Raw genomic sequence first — 22310 nt, 5'->3', positions numbered from 1 at the left:
CTGAAGCAAAGTTAGGTGAACTTTCTCCACAAACATTCTAAAAATACGCTCTGAATTTTTATCTGGTCCAGTTTTTCTCTACTTTCTTTACCAAACAGGAAACGACTTCAAAGATTCTCTTCAGTTTAAATTTTGCAACTCTGTCTACCTTTGCCATTCTTATACGATTGAGATGAGCCAGCAGTCTTTGTAACATATCCAGTGGGAATACTGGAAAGGAGGTATGGAAAGAAATAAAGATCAGAGACACACAAAAATGTATATTTTCATATCATTGTTTGATACAGTTTGTCTCTGTGTCCCCGCCCAAATCTTACGTTGAATTGTAATCCTCAGTGTTGGGAGAAGAACCTGGTGGGAAGTGATTGGATCATGCGGGCAGATTTCCCCCATTGCTGTTTTTGTGATAGTGAGTGAGTTCTCACAAGATCTGGTTGTTTGAAAGTGTGTAGCACTTCCCCTTTGCTTCCTCTCTCCTGCCCTGCCATGGTAAGATGTGCTTGCTTCCCTTTCATCTTCTGCCATGATTGTAAGTTTCTTGAGGTCTCCTAACCATGCTTCCTGTACAGTCATGTGGAACTGTGAGTCAATTAAACCTCTTTTCTTTATAAATTACCCAGTCTTAGGTAGTTCTTTATGGTAGTGTGAGAACGGACCAACACCTCTTGATTTCCACTACATTGTAATTTTTATAATTCTACTGTTCCTCTCATTTTCATACAGCTCCAAGAATAATGAATAGCAGCATAATTATATATTTATTTCTATTCATGAGCAGAGAGGCAAACAGAAGTCAAAATTATCTGTTTTTTGTTTTTTTATTTTCAAAAATCAGCTTTACTCATATACTTATTCTGGTGCTATTTATTGACCTTTTCTTTATACAGTCAGATGCACAGAACTAAACATAATGATATTTTCCTATGGGGTTCTTTATGACCTTGATATGTATGCAAACTCTTGCCCACTTGTGAACTCTGCCCTTTGTAATTCTGATAAACAGATTTATAATGCAAACTCCTGCTTCGCTTATTAATTTCTGAAGAATAAATCAAAATGATGAGCATGAGCTATTTTCCCAGTGTTCTTGTCAGGATTGTCAGGATTACATTTATTAAATGGAAAAAAAAGAAAGTTTTAACTCTTTATAAGACTATATGCCTCACCAAGGATGTTTTTATCAATAAATATGAAAATAAAAGGTAATGTTTTTCCTGAAAAAATCGAATGAATCCTTGTGTTCATTCTTGATTGAAACCTAAAGTAAATTATCCCTTGGAAGCAGAGGTATTTTGGATAAAAATAAAAACACTCTAAGAAGTTGATACAGACCATGGACAAAGGTAAAAAGCTTTCTATCTCAGCATCTTTTACTTATCTTTTCCCTATCTTTGAACAAGGAACCCCAGTTTTTATTTTGCAATGGGCCATATAGTGAATTGACACTCCACTGCTTAACACCTAGCTCCTGTGTCTGCTGGGGATCACGTCAAGGTGTCTAAATTGCCAGCTGAACATTTCTTGCCTTACAGCCCCTTACCCCAACCCATTTAGGTATATGCAGCAATCACTGGTTTTCACTCATTTGGAAATAATACCAAAAATTAAAGTAACTTTCTTGTATGGAGATGTGCATAATTAAAAATGAGAGAGGATGGAATTCAAAAAATTTTAACTGCCCTTTAAAGAAAATATAGTTAAAATATTGATAGGAATGCCAGTAGATGCCTAGTCTCCTTCTCTATCTTCTTAGAGAGATGTGCAGGTACAGTGACCACCCAGTCTAAATTCCCTGGGAAAACCCCAGTGTCCACTTACTAATCTGGAATCATTATCAATAGCCCAACCCCCTTCAGATGTGTTCAAAGTATTATGGCTTGTATGATTCATTACACACGATCACTACAAACATGGACAATAAGTGCCATGATCAGCACACACAAGGCAGGAGCTAACAAGAGTGTGGGTGCCTACTTGCAGAATTTCTAATTATCATCCTTCTAGAACACTAGGAACACAAAAACGCATCATGGTGATATTGCCTTGTGTAGTAACACATTGCGGCGCTCCCTTTCAGGAAGACGATTTTCTTGGTCCATGGTACACATGGTACTCTGTGTTGAGTAGTTTACTTTGGTACAGAAAGAGGCACAGTCCATTACGAATAACATCATGTGCTAGAGGCATGGAATGAGGACTTGCAGAGAAAGAGGGGCAGACCCAAAGTGCAGTGTAGAAGTGGTGAATAGATTAGAATGTGAAGTGGAGGATGTTGGAAAAAGTATAAATATTCACCTACATGTTGGCAGAATGAAATTGCAGAAACAGGTCTTTATCAAGACCTAAAAGACCCCAGATTCAGTAACTAACTGCACAAGTTAAACAATTTTCTGTTGCAGGAAACAGAAAATCACAAATCAACTCAATCTGAGGGAGAAAAAGAATAATGGTTATGAAATATATTGACTAAAGTACAAAAAATAACAAACAAAAGTGGAAAAAGGTTAATTCTAGACATGGTCCAATAGTCACTACACTTTTTATTTCCTTCTCTCAGCTTTGCCTTCCACAGTCCAGCACTGAGGTTGACTTCTCTTGTATTTTACATATGTTTGCTTTCAGCAATCCTCCTGTAACAGAGGATCCTGTAAACCGGCACCTGCCAAAAAAACATTTTCTAATGCCACATTTATACTAAATAGGTACAAGCATGTGACTGCTATTTGAAACTTCAAAAATATGCATAGAAAATAAGACTACATTTTTGTTTATTTTTTGTAGAGACATATTCTCACTATGTTGCCCAGGCTGGTCTGGAACTCCTGACCTCAAGAGATTCCCCCACCTAGGTTTCCGAAGTGCTGGGATTACAAGCATGAGCCACCACCATGCCCAGCCTAAAACAACATTTTAAAAGAGGAAAAGATGAGACAGATGCCTCTCAGCATACTGGCGAGCTTGGATAGAGAGGCAGAGCAATGGAACTGGGGAGATACAGGGAGCATCACAGACTTTTATCTCGGAGTTAATTAGTGGGTTATTGCGGCTGTGTCATCAAGAAAACATAGTGAATAACCCAATTATCAGGTTAAAAGAAACATAGTAAAAAAAAATACATCCTAAAATTATAAAATATTGACATTTAAAAATGAAAATGTTTACAGCCTTCTTTTATATTTCCAAAGAAATATAAATGGCATAGACATTTCTTTCAATTTTCACAATCATACATTTAAAAACAAAGGGTGAACATTTTGTGTCAAAAAATGTAAATTATTTCTTTTCTGCTCAAGCTTATAAATTTATTCCCTTGCTCGATATCATGACATAATAATTCCCCTGTATTGTATCATGACATAATATCCTTTATTTTTAGTATTTTATCACCTGATCATATTTTTCTGCTATGAAAATGTGGTTAAAGTTTAATATTAATTTTTATATTTACATAAGAAATAAGACCCTAAGGCTTCAAGTGTTAAAAATGTTTATATATTTTATTGGTAAATATATTTCACTGTTAGATACTGCTAAAATACATACTGAGCTATCTTTTATAATTATCATTAAAATCAACAAAGTATTTTAATTTTGTCAAAAATTAAAATATAAAAATGAGTTTTAACACAAATGCATTTTTTAATGAGATAGATGGAAGTGGTTTTTTTGTTGTTGTTCATTTAATTCACTGGTACACGGATGAATAGTACTTTCTTTTTGCTGGAAGGAACAAGAGACAGGAGCTCAATTCTATTGTTTTGTTTTGAGATAGAGTTTCTCTCTGCTGCCTGGGCTGGAATGCTGCAGCAGCATGATCACAGTTCACTGCAGCCTCCATCTCCCAGACTCAAGGAATCCTCCCACCTCAGTCTCCCGGGTAGCTGGACTACAGATGTGCGCTACCACACCAAAGTAATTTGTATTTTTAGTAGGGACAGGGCTTCACCATGTTGCCCAGCCTGATCTCCAGCTCCTGGACTCAAGCAATCTGCCTCCCTCAGCTTTCCACAGTGCTGGGATTACAGGCGTGAGCTACTGCACCCAGCCAAGCTCTTGTCTATTCTATTATGTATTTATTTATTTCTTTATTTCTATCATAGTAAGCTTTGATAGGACTTGTTTATAAATTGGAAAATGGAGTAAGTTACGACAATGCCATTTATTTACACTCCCTCCATATTCTTTGCCAAAACGCTATCAGTGGCCTTCTGAATTAGGCCTTCCTGGAGTTTTATTGAAACCAAGTAATGGAAATCACCTGAGTTGCAAATATTTGTTATCTAGACTTTGGGGTTTTTCACTCTATAATACTGATATGAATATTTCAAACTCCCCTTTGATACTTCAGATGTTTTACATGCTGAGGAAATAAATAATAGGAATACTGAAGAATGTGAGGAAGGGATTGAGACCAATCTTGGTACAAGAAAGTTCTTAGGTGGATCAGTTTTAGGAAAGCACCTGTATCAGATGAAAAATTAGAAACTGATTATCTTAAAATTATTTGAAAAATCTTAGGATAACTCAGGTTTATTCATTTTTAGACTGATTTCTAGAATTATTTTGTAGATGCTAGATCCTTTAGGAAGAGAGCGAGAAGGAATAGATGCAGAAGAAAATGGGAAGGAAACACATAAATAAATCAAGAAAACAAAGAAACCGAATAAATGAGCTAGTTAAAAAACAAAATTATCTGAAAGAAGAAATAAACAAATAGTATTTGTAATAAAGAAAGAAGGTAAAAAATGGCAAGATTTTGCCTACAGAAGATCTAGGTGCTTCTTATAGTTTGGTCACATGCAACATATTCACAAATATGTAAACAGCAGAAATGACATCTCTGAGCCATGTCGTATAGTTCTGAGATTAGAATATCTAGAGGTGACCGTGGAAAATAGAATTTTTAATCTTCACAGTAAGTTCTTCACTACTAAAATCAGAACTAAAAGAACTCAAATTTCTGAACTGTTTATCCAACCTATTCAATGGACTGAGTTTTTAACAAGCTTAAAACAACACCTGATGTTATAGTGTGTGGGTAAATGGGCTTAAACAAAAAAAAAAAAGAAGAAAGAAAACCCTTGATTAGTAGGATTTTCCCATTTCCACATTTGACTACTATCATCAAGGCCGTTTTCAGAGTATTAACACACTATCACTGCACAAGGAATTGGGATAAGATGTGCACATTCAGCTCTTGCTGGTCAATGAAATCTTGCCCTGTCACACTGCTGGCGATGATAGAGGAAGAGTCCCATTTGCCATAGTAGCAGATTAGCTTGTAGCCAGCAAGAATACTCAGAAAAAATTAGAAATGATAGATACATACCGCCATTCATTTAAAAGAATTAGGAAGTTACCAAAGGAATCAGAAATGTAGGGGCTAAGACACTAGAAATAAGGGAAACTTATCTAAGGGTGCCTAACATCTAACGACCTGTCGCCTCAAAGCATTTGATAGTTCTAAAGCGGTACAGAAGAGTTGAGAAGCCAATCAGTAAGAAAAAGCCAAGAGGCATCTAACCTTTCCTGATTTGGAGGGAAATTTCACAGTGCTAAGGGGAAAGAATCTGCAATTTGCGTCTTCTAAGTCAGCTAGCCAGGTTAAGGTGAGGGGGTGGCTAAGATTCCTTAGAGAAGGAAATCATAGAGAAGTGAGCCTGAAAGTCTGATATGGTTTATCATTCAAGATATTCTCATGGTCACTAGCTGTGGAAAAAATAAATAAATAAATAAATAAAAAACAAGAAAAAAGTGAAAGCCAAGGAATTGAAGAGTTCCACAGAGCTTGTGATTGCCTCCAAGGGCTAAGGAGAGGAAAATCGAGTTCAGAGTTTGCCACAGGATCCTGGATAACACTGCAGATTTCCAGTGGAAACATCTGACATACGAGACCTAAGAGTGAGCATGAATAATAAATAAATGAGCCCTAACAAAAATGGAAAAACGGCCCTAAAGCAGCTGAGTCCTTTACTGAATTAAATTGATCTGCTCTTTTTCTAATCGTCTGTTGAAATATAAAGTTTCACCCAGAGTTTATACATATTTTTAATACACAATTTCTGTCATTCATATAAAAAGTCAGCAGGCATTTCAAGACACAAGACAAAGAGCTGGATCACAAGGTAATCAAGCTATTAGGATCATCACATACAGTCTTCAGGGTAGTTGATTTACCTATTTAAGAATATAGATAAAATCATAAATAATTTAAACACAGATTTTATACTGGTTTGCTATTTCTGAGTAACAAATTATCACAAACTTAATGACTTAAAATAACACACATGTTTTGTCTCACACTTTCTATGAATCAGACAGCATAGCTGGGTCCCCTGCTCAGGGTTTCATAGACTGTAAAAACCACCTCAGCTGGGCTATGTCTTCATCTGGAAACTTAACTGAGAAAGAGTTTGCTTTCTAACTCCTTAAGGTTGTTGGTCAAATTCATTTCTCATGGCTATACGACTTAAAAATAAAAAAACTGAAATTGAATATTCAACAGCTGTGTTTAAGAGTAGATTAGACATAGCTAACAATAGGATTCTTGCTCTAGAGTAGAACTCAGTGGAAATGTATACATTGAATGATGGAGTAGCCGGGTGCATTGGCTCATTCCTGTAATCCTAGCACTTTGGGAGGCTGAGGCGGGAGGATAACCTGAGGTTGGGAGTTCAAGACCAGCCTGACCAACATGGAGAAATCCCATCTCTACTAAAAAAAATACAAAATTAACCAGATGTGGTGCTGCATGCCTGTAATCCCAGCTATTTAGGGTCTGAGGCAGGAGAATCCCTTGAACCCAGGAGGCAGAGGTTGCAGTGAGCCGAGATCGTGCCATTGCACTCCAACCTGGGCAACAAGAGCAAAACTCCATCTGAAAAGAAGAAGAAGAAGAAGAAAGATGGAGTAAAAAAGAAGACACATACTAGAAAGACCATGAGAGAGATTTAGGATGTAGTGAAAAGGTTAAATATATGCATAATCTCAGTTAAAATAAGAAAAGGGGATATAATGGTACCAAAGTATTATTTAAATAAACACTGGCCAAAATTATCAAAAACTGAAGAAAGATATCAAGCCACAGATTGAAGAACAAACAAATCCAAACTAGGACAAATACATAGAAAATCACTTTGCTCCTTCATCATCAAATTTGCCAAAAACAAAAGAAGATAAAATTACAAATATTTCCATAAGGAAGAAAAAAAGGCACATTGTTTAGAAGAAGTAATAATAATATTATTATTATTAGAAGTTTATATTATATTAGAAGTAAAATTATATTAGAAGTAAAAATAATAATAAATTACTTTAGAAGAAGTAAAATAATAATAATAAAAAAGTTGAATAATTAATAAAAATGGTGGAAGTCAGATGTCAGTTGAAAATGTTTATTAAAATGATTCCAGTATAGAATTATAAAATCAGAGAGACAAAAAAATAAAGATATTTCTCCAGACTTCCCTCCAGAAAATTGAAAACAAATTTATTGACAGCAGACAAATCACTTAAAAACATTTCGTCAGATTGAAGGAACATAATCCCATTATAAAATCATGAAAAATAAAGAATTACACAAAAAAATGTATATATGGCTAGCTATAAGTGAATATGACATGAAATAATACAACTAATATCATGTACATTTAAACTGTAAATGTAAACTGATATGCATGACAAAAATACAAAATTTGAGAGGAAAATAGGTATTGAGTTCTAGCATATCCTAGTTCAGGAAATGGTAAATTTACATATTTATATTGACATTTAAGATGCATCTATCATCCAGTATAAATTATGAAATAATTGTTAAAAAGCAATAACTTAAGAAGCAAATATAGGTACCAATGGAATAATGAAACACACATGATTAAAATGAGGCAATAGAGTACGTGGAATTTAGACTCAGTGGAAAAACATAAAGCAAAGAGTGAGTGATATGTGTAAATGCATGTATACCAGTAATAAGAATTAAATGTAGATGCGATCATTTATATGTTTAAAATATAAAGCTATTCACATAGGATACAGTGAGCTATATTCTGCTTATAATATACAGACATCAAAAGTTTAAAAGTAAAATAGTAAATATCATATGCCACGTAAACACAAATCAAAAGTTAACTGGTCTAGTTATATTAATACCAAACAAAGTGATTTTTAATGCAAAAGCATTTGTTAGAGAGAAATAGGAATATCTTATATTTAGGAAGAGATAACAAGAAAGATTTTAAAAATCTGCTTGTACTTAATTTAATGGCCTCAAAGATGTATTAAAAATCAACAGAAAAAAAAATCCACACTATGTATGATCTACAATATTAGTGGGAGATTTTAACACACTTATATCAGGAGGTAGTTCACGGAGAATTACCATCAATCTGACAAAAACTCTTCTTGAAAGTAGAAGAAGAGGAAACAATTCACAACTTATACTATGAGGCCAAGATTATCTGATATCAAAACCCATGGGCAGGATCGAAAAGGAAAATAAGTGGCTATATCTTTTCCATCAATATATATATTTTTAATTCTAAATGACATAGTTTCAAATCCAGTTTGTATAAACAAGATAATATATCAAGATCAAGTCAACTTTATTCTAAGAATAAAACATTAGCTTCACTTTTATAAAACAATCAATATGATTAACTATGATAACATAAAGCAGGAGAAATAAAAACACATGATCACCCAAAGAGATTTAGAAAAAAAAACTTTGATAATATCAAATATTTTCATAATAAAAACCAGAAACTTTTAGAAAACTAGGAGTGTAAGAATACTTTATTAATATCAAAAGTTGTCAACAAAGACATTTACTACAAACATCATAATGATTGTGAAATTTTGAAAACTTTCCTTAGAAGAATAGGAAAAAGAAAAAAACACTTCTATCACCATTCTGTTTTATACTGTACTGGAGTAGCTGATAAACCCTATTTAGTGAAGAAAAAATACAGGCAATATTGGTTGAAAAAGAAGAAATTGTCATTATTCATAGACTACATGTTTGTATACGTAGATCATTTTTGTGAAATTGGAATAGGCAAAGATCCCCTAGACAGGACACACACACACACACACAAATCCCAAAAAAGGCAAATTAAAAAAACTTAACCTAAAGATGAGATTCTAAAATCATATGTATATTTAGTAAATTCCACTAGATAATTAATTGTCCAGACTTCTATTCTTATCTCAAACATGAAAAGATCTTGAAAATTGCCACTCCCGTCCTTATAAGACAGGACTGGGCAAAGTGAAAATAAATGACTTCTCATGAACACATTAACAACAACCCGAAAACCTAAAGAAGCAAGTATATCCAGAAAGACACAGTCTACGTTTACTTATCTGAAAGAGAAACTGCAAAAGTCATAAATCAATAGGATACATGGTACTTTTGATAAATTGCTGGAGGCGGACTGTGAACTATCATGAAGGCAAGAAATTCTGGGGGCTGTAGTCCGGTGGCATCCACGCTTTTGAAGATTTTACATCCTGAAACTCTACCGGGTTCTTACAATGAGGATTTATGCAGGATCTTCTGGCTCTGTCAGGGAAAGGAGAAAAATCCCTATGAGGTACTCCTAAAGCTTTCCAGATATAAAAGGCCTTGCCACCAGGCAGGAACATCTGTTCCAGAGCTTTACATCACCTGGAAGAAGGACTTTTTTTTCCTCCATGGCCTCCTCTCAACTCCCTTCTCACCTACAGGGGAAGTACACCCACCCATCAGAGATCAGAACATCAAGGAAATAGATGAGGATCACTGCATCCTGGAAAAGAAATAAGTAACAGGGGGAAAACTGGAGAAACACTTGGGAAGGTAACAGTCCTGAGGGACTGGTCCACTAAAAGAACAGTAAGATTATACAACAACCCTCTTCCCCACACTTTACTAACAAGTGTATTAATAGGGCTGAAGTATAAGAACGACGGTTTGCAATTGAGAAAGCTGCAAGATGCAGAGTCGCTGAGGAGGAATACAAAGGAAAAGCCAAAGTCTAGAAGGGAAGGCATAAAAAAGGGCATTAAAAGAAATGAAAATCTCTGGTACATACAGCAAGAGCACACATTAAGCACAGCCCAATTTCTAGACACAGTAGTAGCACTACCTTTGCCTTAGACTGAAGGTCCATTTGCCTCCTTTACTGTTATTTGATACAATATGTCTAGTTTTCTACCAAAACTTATCAGGCATGCCAAAAGACAAGAAAAAAAGCAGCATCTGAAGGGACAAAAGAATTATCTGAACCAGTATGAAATATGATGGTGGTATTGGAATTACAAGACAGATAATTTAATTACAAGTGAATAATACTATTTAATGACAAGTGATTAATAACAATGATTAATAGATTAAGGGCACTTATGGAAAAAGTAGACACCATTCAAGAACAACTCTCTGTGTAAGCAGAGAGAGTGAAACTCTACAAAGGAATAGAAAGGAAATTATGGAAATAAAAGACAGTGCAACAAAAATGAAAAATGTCATTGATGGGCTCATCAGTAAACTCCACACAACTGAGGAATCAGTGAACTTTAAGGTAAGTCAACAGAATTTTATCAAACTGAAAAGCAAAGAGTAAAACAGTATCTATATATTATATGTAATATATAAAAAAGCATATATATACAGGTATATATATAACATATGACATATGATATATATATATATAAAAAACAGAAACACCAAAAAAGTGGCACAATTTCCAAACATGGGAAATATACCCAACATAAGCAAAATATTTAAAGTAATAAGAGCTGAAAATTTTTCAAGGTAATGACAGAAAATAAACGACAAATCCAAGAAACCCAAAGAACACTATTCAAAATACATACCCCAAATTCCACGTCCAGGCATTCCCAAATCCCACATCTGGAATGCTATTCAGAATAAATACTCCAAATTCCACATCCATATTATATTCAAACTGCAGAAAACCAAATAAAAATAGAAAATATTGAAATAACTCGATGATCCACCTTGTCTATATTTTTAAATTTTTCTATTTTATTTTTAATCATTACTACTTTTTCTTGCAGACAGTCTTATTCTGTTGCCCAGGCTGGAATGCAGTGGCATGAACATGGAACAATGCAGTCTGAACTTCTGGGCTCAACTGATCCTCCCACCTCAGCCTCCCAAGTAGAGGGGACTACAGGCACTTGCCACTATGCCCAGCTAATATTTCCATTTTTTGTAAAGATGAAGTCTTGCCATGTTGTCTAGGCTGACTGCATACTCCCGGGTTCAAGTGATCCTCCTGCCTCAGCCTCCCAAAGTGTTGGGATTATAGGTGTGAGCCACCACGCCCACCCACGTCTTACCTATAGATGAACAAAACCAAATTACATTAGATATGTCACTAGAAATCAGGCAAGCAAGGAGAGAAGGGAGTTAAATATAAAAGTGTTGAAAAAATTGCCAACCTAGAATTCTAAAAACAGCAAAATTATACTTCAAAGGTGCAGAAGTACAGACTTTCTCTTTCTTAGGAAATCAATCACCCTTAAGCCTGCCTTGCAAAAAATGTTAATAAAAGTTTTTCAGAAAGACATAAAATTATATAGAGCAGAAACTTGTGTCTACATAAAGAAAGAAAGGACATTAGAGAAAGACTAAAGCTTTTATTTTCATTAAAAAATTTTTTTAATTATTATTATTTTTTAAGTTCCAGGGTATATGTGCAGCATACGCAGCTTTGTTACATAGTTAAACATGTACCATGGTAGTTTGCTGAAGCTAACAACCCATCACCTAGGTATTAAGCCCAGCATGCATTAGCTTTCTTCCCTTATGCTGTCCCATCCCACCTCAGGCTTTCCCAACAGCCCCAGTAAGTGTTATTTCTCTCCCTGTGTCCATGTGTTCACATTGTTCAGTTCCCACTTAGAAGTGAAAATTGCAGTTGGTTTGCTGAGGATAGTGGCCCTTATTGTTTTGAGGTATGTTTCTTCAATATCTAGTTTATTGAGAGTTTTTTTTTTTTTAACATGAAGGCATGCTGAATTTTATCAAAGGCCTTGTCTGTGTCTATTGAGGTAATCATGTAATTTTTTTCTTTATATCTGTTTATGTGATGAATTACTTTTATTGATTTGTGTATGTTGAACCAGCCTTGCATTCTGGGGATGAAGCCAACTTGATTGTGATGGATAAGCTTTTTGATGTGCTGCTGGATTCTGTTTGTCAGTATTTTACTGAGGATTTTTGCATTGATGTTCATCAGGGATATTGGCCTGAAGTTTTTTTTTGTTGTTGGTGCTGGTGGTGGTGTTCTATCTCTGCCAAGTTTTGGTATCAGGATGATGCTGGCCTCATAAAATGAGTTAAGGAGGATTCCCTCCTTTTCAATTGTTTGGAATAGTTTCAGAATAAATAGGACCAACTCATCTTTGTACCTCTGATAGAATTCAGCTGTAAATCCATCTGGACCTGGGCTTTGTTTTCGGTTGGTAGGCTATTTATTTCTGCCTCAATTTCAGAACTTGTTATTGGTCTATCCAAGGGTTCAACTTTTTCCTGGTTCAGTCTTGGGAGGGTGTATGTTTCCAAGAATTTATCAATTTCTTCTAGATTTGCCAGTTTACTTGCATAGAGGTGTTTATAGTGTTCTCTGACAGTTATTTGTATTTCTGTGGGGTCAGTAGAGGCATGCTTTTTATTGTTTCTGATTGTGTTTATTTGAATCTTCTCTCTTTTCTTCTTTATCTCACTAATGGCCTATTTTACTGATTAAAAAAAAACAGCTCCTGGATTCATTAATTTTTTGAAGGGTTTTTCAAGTCTCTATCTCCTTCAGTTTTGCTCTGACCTTGGTTATTCATTGTCTTCTGCTAGCTCTGGGGTTTGTTTGCTCTTTGTTCTCTTCTTCTTTCAGTTGTGATGTTAGGGTGTTGATTTGACATCTCTCTAGCTTTTGAAGTGGGCATTTAATGCCCTAAATTTCCCTCTTAACACTGCTTTAGTTGCATCCCAGAGATTCTGGTACATTGTCTTTTTGTTCTCACTGGTTTCAAAGGACTTACTGATTTCTGCCTTAATTCAGTTATACCCAGGAGTCATTCAGGAGCAAGTTGTTCAATTTTCATGTAGTTGTGTGGCTTTGAGTGGGATTGTAATCTTGAGTTCTAATTTGATTGCACTGTGGTCTGAGGCAGTGTTTGTTGTAATTTCAGTTATTTGCATTTGCTTAACAGTGTTCTACTTCCAATTATGTGATCAGTGTTAGTGTGAGTGCTATATGGTGTGAAAAAATGTATATTCTGTTGTTTTGGGGTGGAGAGTTCTGTAGATAGTTATCAGGTCTACTTGGTCTAGAGCTTAGTTAAAGTCCTGAATATCTTTGTTAATTTTCTGTCTCAATGATCTGTCTAATACTGACAGTGGGGTATTAAATTTTCCCATTATTATTGTGGCAAGTGGGGGTCTAAGTCTCTTTGTAGGTCTCTAAGAACTTGTTTTATGAATCTGGATGCTCCTTTATTGGGTGCATGTATATTTAGGATAGTTAGTTCTTCTTGTTGCATTGATCCCTTTAACATTATGTAATGCCTTTTGCAACCCCTCCTTTTATTCTGCTTTCCATTTCCTTGGTAAGTTTTCTTCCATCCCTTTATTTTGAGTTTATGTGCATCTTTGCACATGAGATGTGGCTCGTAAATACGGCACACCAATGGGTCTTGTCTTTATATTCAGCTTGCCATTCTGTGTCTTTTAATTCGGGCATTTAGACCATTTACATTTACGTTTAATATTGTTATGTGTGAATTTGATCTTGTCATCATGATGCTGGCTGGTTAATTTTGCAAACTTGTTAACGTAGTTGATTCATAGTGCCATTGGTCTGTGTATTTCAGTGTGTTTTTACAGTGTCTGGTAATGGATTTTCCTATCCGTGTTTAGTCCTTCCTTTAGGAGCTCTTGCAGGGCAGGTCTGGTGGTGACAAAATCCCTCAGCATTCACTTGTCTGCAAAAGATTGTATTTCTCCTTTGCTTTATGAAGCTTAGTTTGGCCAGATATGAAATTCTGAGTTGAAATTTATTTCTTTAAGAATGTTGAACATTGGACCCTACTCTCTTCTGGCCTGTAATGTTTCTCCTGAGAGTTCCAGTGTTAGTCTAATGGGCTTCCTTTTGTAGGTGACTTGGCCTTTCTCTCTGGCTGCCGTTAACATTTTTTCCTTCATTTCGACCTTGGCGAATCTGATGATTATGTGTCTTGGGGGAGACATATTTTCATGGAGTATCTTATTGGAGTTCTCTGGATTTCCTGAATTTGAATACTGGCCTGTCTTGCTAGATTGGGGAAGTTCTCCTGTATGATATCCTGAAGTATGTCTTCCAACTTGTTTCCATTCTCCCCATCTCGTTCAGGTACTCCAATCAGTCATAGGTTCGGTCTTTTTATATTCCCATCGTTCTTGGAGGATTTGTTCATTTCTTTACTTTTTTTCCCTGTAATCTTGTCTGCCTGCCTTATTTTAGCAAGATAGACTTCAGGCTCTGATATTCTCTCTTTCACTTGGTCGATTTTGCTATTGATACTTGTGTTTGTATCATGAAGTTGTCAAACTGTGTTTCTCAGCTCCATTAGGTCATTTATGTTCCTCTCTAAACTGGTTATTTTAGTTAACAGCTCCTGTAATCTTTTATCATGGTTCTTAGCTTTTTTACATTAAGTGAGAACATAATTCTTTAGCTCGGTGAAATTCGTTATTACCCACTTTCTGAAGCCTACTTCTGTCAGTTCATCCATCTCAGTTTCAGCCCAATTCTGTGCCCTTGCTGGAGAAGTATTGCAGTCATTTGGAAGAGAAGAGACATTCTGGTTTTTGGAATTTTCAGCATTTTTGCGTTGTTTTTTCCTAATCTTCGTGAATTTATCTACCTTTGATCTTTGAGTCTGATAATCTTTGCTTGGGGTTTCTGTTGGGTCTTTTTGTTGATGTCGTCGTTGTTACTTTCTGTTGTTTGTTTTTCTTCTAACAGTCAGGCTCCTCTTCTGCAGGTCTGCTGCAGTTTGCCTGGGGTTCATCCCAGAACCTATTTGCCTGGGTATCACCAGTGGAGGCTGCAGAACTGCAAAGATTGCTGCCTTCTCCCTCCTCTAGAAACTCGTCCCAGAGGGGCACCAACCTGATGCCAGCCAGAACTCTCTTGTATGAGCAATCTGGCGACCCCTGTTGGGAAGTCTCACCCAGTCAGGAGGCACAGGATCCAAGACCCACTTAAGGAGGCCCTTTGACTTGCCCTTAGTGGAGCTAGCACGCTGTGCTGGAGGAATCCCCCTAATTGGAATCAGCCTGTCTTAAGTAGCTGAACCTGAGACTGTGACCACCCCTCCCTCAAGGTGCTCTGTCCCAGGGAGATGACAGTTCTGTTTCTAAGCCCCTGACTGGAGCTGCTGAAATTCCTGCAAGGATGGCCTGCTTGGTGAGGAGGGATGGCTGTGGGTCCCAGCTAAAGAGGCAGTCTGGCCACGATCTGCAACAGTCAGTTTGCTGCACTGTGGGGAGTTCTGTCCAGTCCAAACCTCCTAGTCTCCTTTGCACTGGTTAGTGGAAAGTCACCAACTACAGTGGCAGTAATGGCGGTCACCCCTCCCATTGGGAGCTCAGTTGTCCCAGGCAGCGGGGATCTCAAGCCAGTGAGTCTTAGCTTGTGGGACTCCATGGGAATGGGGTCCCCTGATCAAAACAGCTTCAGCCCCCTTTCCACAGGAGTGGACGGTTCTCCTTCCCCACTGTAGAACCTCAGTGGTTCTCCAGGCACCACTGTAGTATGTAAAAACTCCTGCAGCCCAGGACCTGCCCAAACAGGCTGACAGGAGCAGCTGTCCTTGGTTTGCCCAGTTTTGTGGTTAAGACCCAGGGCCCTGGTAGTTTAGGCTCACAAGGAACTCTCCTGAGACACAGATTGCAAAAATCCATCGGAGAAGGGTAGTGCCCCTGGCGGGTAGCACAGACCCTCACCACTTCCCTTTATGGCAGGAGGGAGGTCCACCCACACTGTGCAGCTCCCAGATAAAGTGACGCTCCACCCTGCTGCTCATTCTCTATGGGTCGTGCCAACTACCTAGTCAGTCCCAGTGAGATGAAGTTGGTACCTCAGTTGGAGAAGCAGAAATCATTTGCCTTCCCCTTTTGTGTCACTGGGAGCTGCAGACTAGAGCTGTTTCTATTCGGCCATCTTGGCCCCTCCCCAACTTTTCTTATTCTTAATCAATTTAAAAGATAACTGTTTAAAGTAAAAACAAACAATGTATTGTATAATTTTATAATAGGTAAATGAAATGAATGACAGCAATGTCACAGAGATGGAAGGGAGGAATTTTTAATGTTCTTGACTAAATGTCTATTGGTACTTGAAATTGAATTTAGATTAGTTTAGCATGTTTATTGTAAACTCTGCCACCACTAATATTAACTTTTAAAAAAGTATAACTAGTATTCTAAGTGAGGTGATAAAATGGAATTATATGAAATGCTCAATTAAAACCAAAGAAGGCAGAAAAGGAGGCAAAAGAATAATGTAACAAATGGAAAAGTTACAGACATGATGGATATTAATCCAACTATATCAATTATCACATTAAATTTAAATGGCCTACATATATCAATTAAAGGAAAGATTATCAGAGTAGATGAGAAGAACCAAATTATATGTTGTCTAGGTAAAAGCAACTTTAAATACAAATAACAAGATAAGTTAAAAGTGAAAAAATTGAGAAATATCTACCAATTTAAGATTAGTCAAAAAATTAAAATAGTTATTTTAGTTTGAGACAGTGCAGACCGTAGAACAAGGAAGATTGTCAGGGATAAAGAGAGGCACTACATGAAGATAAAGGGATCTGAGAAGACATAAACTTCTTAAACATGCATACATCTAACAGAGTTATAAAAATGAATGAGGCAAAAACTGATATAAGAAAATAAGAAACTGAAAGGAGAAACAGACAAATGCAGTATTACAATTAGAGACCTCAGTAGTTGTCAGTAATTGATAGATCAAGCAGGTAGCAAATCAGTAAAGATACAGAAAACTAAACAGAACTATAAATTAACTCAATCTAATTTATATTTATAGAGTATGCCTTAAAACAATAGACAATACTTGTTCTCAAGTTCACATGAAAAATTCATTGAAATAGACTACATTCTGGCCATAAGACATGATAACAATTTATTTAAGCAATCTACAAAGTGTGTTCTTAAAGCACAATGGAATTAAACTAGAAATCAATACTAGAAAGGTAGATTTAAAATTTCCTAAATATTTGAAAATAAACAATACACTTTTAAATAAGCTTTGGATCAAATAGTTCTTCATATAAATTTAAAAATATTTTTAATTACATAAAAATGAAAATAACTTACCAATACATAGGAAGTTGCAAAAATTGCTTAGAAAGAAATTTATAAGGGAACATAGTGAACTCTGGAATCATTTAAAAATTGAGTAAATAAGATGTAATTTTGGTATTTACCTGAGAGGCCATGAGAACATATATCATGAAACTCCTGGGTGTTTTGTGTTAGAAATTAGCATTCACATATCAAGTCCTCAGATATTTATTTCCTTTATTTAAGTCACAGTACCTAATTTGTGGATGATCAGAAAGATGTTACATTGGGATCATCTCCATGCCTGAGCTGAATGGAACAACTAGGTGTCCTTAGGTCTCCCTGCCATGTTTGAAACTGCTTCCAATGTTGCATTTATTAAAGATGGCTGAAGAAATTTCCACTAAAACAGTAGTGACTTCCAAATAAACTTCAAATCACCTATTTTTAAAAAAAAAAAAAAAAAAAAAAAAAGAAATTTATAGCATTAAAAGCATACATTAGAGAAAAATAATGATTTAAAATAACCACCCAAGCTTTCACATTAGGAAACTAGAGAAAAGAAAAAGAGCAACTTCACCATAAAGAAAACAGAAAAGTACAATAAAGTGAATCTTTGCACAGACCATACAACTTTCTAAAAATTAACTCGAAATGAATCACAGACCTAAAATGCAAAACTTCTAAAACTTCTGAAGATGACATTGGAAATAAATCTAGTTGACCTTCTTTTTCATAATGATTCTTCATTTCGAAAGCAAAAGCATAGTCCATAAGAGGAAACAAAAGGTAACTGTAAGTTCTTCAACTTCATTCTTTTTTTTAAAACTATTTGCTCTTCTGGGTGTTTTCTATGGGTATACAAATTTTTCTGATTAGCTTGTCATGTTCTGCAAAAGATATATCATGTTCATGGATTGGAAAACTCAAAATTGTTAAGGTGTCTATTCTCTCCAGTTTGATCTATGCATTCAATTCATTTCATCAAAATGTCAGGGAACTTATTTGTAAATTCTGACATGCAGTTTGTAAAATGTATATCAAAAGGAAAAAGAACTAAAAGGGGGATACATTTTTTTAAAAAATCAAAAAGAGTGTTCACACTAGGCAGTTTTAATACTTATTAAAAAGCTATAATAATCAAACAAGGTGTTATCAGTGCAAAAAATACACATAAATCAATGAAACAGAATAAAGATCCATAAAAAGATCCATAAAAATATAGTCAATGAGTTTTTGTTAAGTGCAAAGGCAATTCAATGAGGAAAACATAGACTTCAAAATTGATACTGGAACATTTCTAAGTCCATATGCAAAAGAAATTAATTTCAACACATACCCCACATATTATACCAAAATGAGCTAAAATGGAACATAGATCCAAATATAAAGAGTAAAAAACTGAAAATACTTATAAGGAAACATAAAAGAAAATTTGCACAGTTTTTAAATATTATGTTGAGTTTCGGATATGACAACAAAAGCAGAATCTATAGAAAATTATAGTCTAATGTTATCAAAATATAAATGTTTTCTCTGTGAAAGTCATTGTTGAAGGAATGGAAAGTAAGCAAATAACTGAGATAAATATTTGTAAGTCATATATCTGATAATACATAAAGAACTCTTAAACTCAACAAGGAAAAAAATGTAATTTAAAAAAATGGACAAAAAATTTGAACAGACACTTCACCAAAGAACATATATGGACATCAAGGAAGCATATGAAAAGATGTGCAAAAATCACTTATCATTAGGGAAATACAAATCAAAAGTACACAGAAATACCATTACACATCTATTATAATCACACCCAGTGCTGGCAAGGATGCTATGTTAGTTATCTAGGGCTGCTAAATTAGTCTGCTATGGCTGCCATAACAAATTACCACAAAACAAGTAGCTTAAACGGTGTAATTTTATTGTCACATAGTTCTGGAAGCCAAAAGTCTAAAGTCAAGGAGCCCTCCGGGTTGATGCTTTTTGAGGACTGTGAGAGAAGAATCAGTTTCAGTTCTCTCTCATCAGCTTGCAGGTAGTCATTTTCTTCCTCTCTATGCTTGCCTGTATCTTAATTTTCCCTTTTTATAAAAATACCAGTCATATTGAATTAGAGCACCCCCTAATTACCGCATTTTAACCAAATAAAATTACATCCTGTGGTACTGAGGTTTAGAATTTTTTTTTAAAAAAAATCATTTTACTTTAGATTTAGGGGTACAAGTGCATGTTTGTTACATGGATATATTGTGAAAAGGTGAAGATTTGGCCTCTACTGTACTCATCACCCAAATATTGAATATTGTACCCAATACATAATTTTTCATCCCTCATCTTTCTCCTACCCTTTTGGAGTCCACAGTGACCATTACTTCCATCTGTATATCTGTGTGTACCCCATATTTAGCTCCCATTTATAAATGAGAACATGTAATGTTTGAATTTCTGTTTCTGAGTTAGTACACTTAGAATAATGGCCTCCAGGTCAATCCATGTTTCTGCAAAGGATATGATTTCTCATTCTTTTTTGTGGCTGTATAATATTACATGGTGTATATGTACCATATTTTTAAATCTTCTCAACCATTTAGGGACACATGGTTTGGTTCCATGACTTTGCTATTGTGAGTGATGTTTTGATAAACATATAAGTGCGGGTATATTTTTGTACATAATGATTTACTTTCTTTTGGGAAGATATCCAGTAGTGTGATTACTGGGTCAAATGGTAGTTCTATTTTTAGTTCTTTCAGATATCTCCATACTGTTTTAGGTAGAGGTTGAACTAATTTGCATTGTATCAGCAGTGTATACCCATTCTCTTTTCTCTGCATCCATGTCAACACTTGTTGTTTTATGAAGTTTGGGGGCCCCAATTCAACCCATAATAGATGCTGAGAAGAAGGAATGCTCATTCATTATAGATGGGAATGCAAAATTGGACCGCCTCTCTGGAAAACAGTTTGCTAGCTTCTCATAAAAGTAATCATACACTTTCCAGGTGACCCACAGTCACACTTTAAAATATTTACACGTATTCACAACTATGGAACTCAGTAAAAATTAGGAACTATTGTATTACACAATAACATTAAGTTATGTTAAATATATGTATTGCTATTTAAAGAAGCCAAATTCCAATGGTACACATTTCATTACATATAGAAGGCATTCTGAAAATAGACAAAATTATATGGGGAGAAAACCAAACACTAGCTGGCCTAGTATGGAGAAAGTGAATGAGTTGACTACAAAGGAACCACAAAACTGAAATTTTAGGATAGAGACACTGGCTTGTGTGGTATATACCTACCTCTAAATACTTGTCAAAACCCATAGAAATGTACACAGCAAATAATGAACTTAACTGTGTTCAAATAAAAACATATAACCCAGGATGTTAGGAAATTCCTGGATTGAATGTACTGTGACGAATGACTCTAACTGTATTACAAATGTTTGACATAACCTTACTGATGGGGGTGGAGAAAAACAAACTGAACTAAGCAACTTTGGAAAACAGTGCTTTGACCAGATGCTGTACAGCTGAAGATGAAGACATTCTATAAAAAAATATTGTTATCTAGTTGCTAATTGGTTTCTTGTAGGGCACAGTTTAGCAATTTGAAAACTACTTCAGATAGATAGATAGATAGATAGATAGATAGATAGATAGATAGATAGTCAAATATTCAAATAAAGTTTAGATGATGCAAACCAGGTTTCTCTTTAACAAAGAAATAAGTTAACTTACAAATAAGAAAGAATGACTACAGTGAACTCTTGGTGCTGAATTAAAACCAGGCATTACAGATATTTGAGTACTAACTCATGTTCATTTTAATATCTGTATATTATATATTTTATATATATATATAGAGAGAGAGGTAAATGCAGAAATACTTATAGCTATGCATGTGTAACCTGGTTTTAATACGTGTTTTAATACATGTTTCCTATTGAACTCCTGAGACAGCCTAGAAGCAGCAATATCCCCAGTAATAATGAGCTCACTCAGCACCCAAATCTGGGATGATAAATACCATTTTCCAATAAATGTAGCCAAGGATCATTAAAGAAATGGCTAAATCTAGAGTTGGTACAGGAAAGACACAAAATAAGCTTATATCCCCTTGTAATGTTAAAAAGTAAAAATTTGCTAAATAAATAAATAAAAAGTAAAAAGGAGGGAGCATGTCATCAAAAGGACACAGAAGTCAACCTGAAAAAATCTCTCAAGGCTGGAACAATTTGAAGGATATATAACATAATGATAGTATTGGATCATAATCAAAAGAAGAAACTAAATAACAGTGAGTTTATGCTGCTATAAATGTCTGAATAAAAAAAAAACAATGTTTCTTATGGAAGGATTTCAATTACTAAGCACGAAAGGAATGAGAAAAAAGGGAAAATCACCCTTAGAAAACTATAGTAACAAGCACAGGCAAAATTAAAATAAATTGAAGAAACTTTAAAGGGAACAGGACACTTAGACTCCAATGATCTCCCCTGCATGTACTAATGATTGTGGCCATTTTAGCACGTGACCACAATTATTTGAAGCTGTTTTCAACTAGGAGGTAAAAGTTAACGTCTCCCTACTTGAGTGAGGCCTGGACTTAGTGACTCATTTCTGAAAAAAAAGAGTATGGAAAGCAAAAATTCGTAACTTTACAGTGAGAAAGCAGGCAGATTCTTTCCTAACCAAATGACCAAATCTAATAGCACCAATGATAAATTATGCTGGTATCACATGCCCCCAATATGATATAATAAGAAGAGCATATCTAATAGTTTCCTTTACCATGATACTAAAGAGCAGAGTTTACAGACAGCGTCACCTTATTCTTGACAGTGAGAAAGATTCTGACATTTCCCCCATTAGATTGGGAACAGGCTGACTTCTCTGATATGCATAGTCATGTTGGGAAGGAATCCATCACTT

Source organism: Papio anubis, chromosome 14 (genome assembly GCF_008728515.1).
Source record: "Papio anubis isolate 15944 chromosome 14, Panubis1.0, whole genome shotgun sequence".
In the NCBI taxonomy this organism is placed as follows: domain Eukaryota; kingdom Metazoa; phylum Chordata; class Mammalia; order Primates; family Cercopithecidae; genus Papio; species Papio anubis.
The sequence above is the reverse complement of the archived record's forward strand: the minus strand, read 5'-3'. Positions refer to the sequence as shown.